A 282-nucleotide genomic window follows, 5' to 3' on the forward strand; every position below is an offset into this window, starting at 1 on the left:
TGAGGCCCAACAACGGGTCCGACATAGTGTGACGAAGAAGACGGCACTCCGATTGATTGTGCCCTTAGATGTCCCAAGAACACTTGGCCTTCATGGATTGATCCACAAGGCATCCTAGGTCAATTCAGTGTTTTTATTTACAATTTCTACTCACTTACTTATGCCTACACAACCAGCTGCAGTAATTAGTCAAATTCTATGAACAATTGTACTGGAGTTCACACAAAGATGGTTCATCGCTGTAGACTGTAGTAATACAAAGTTGCCAAAAATGAACACTTT

The sequence above is a fragment of the Perkinsus marinus genome (assembly GCF_000006405.1).
Source record: "Perkinsus marinus ATCC 50983 genomic scaffold scf_1104296961254, whole genome shotgun sequence".
NCBI classification, from domain to species: domain Eukaryota; phylum Perkinsozoa; order Perkinsida; family Perkinsidae; genus Perkinsus; species Perkinsus marinus.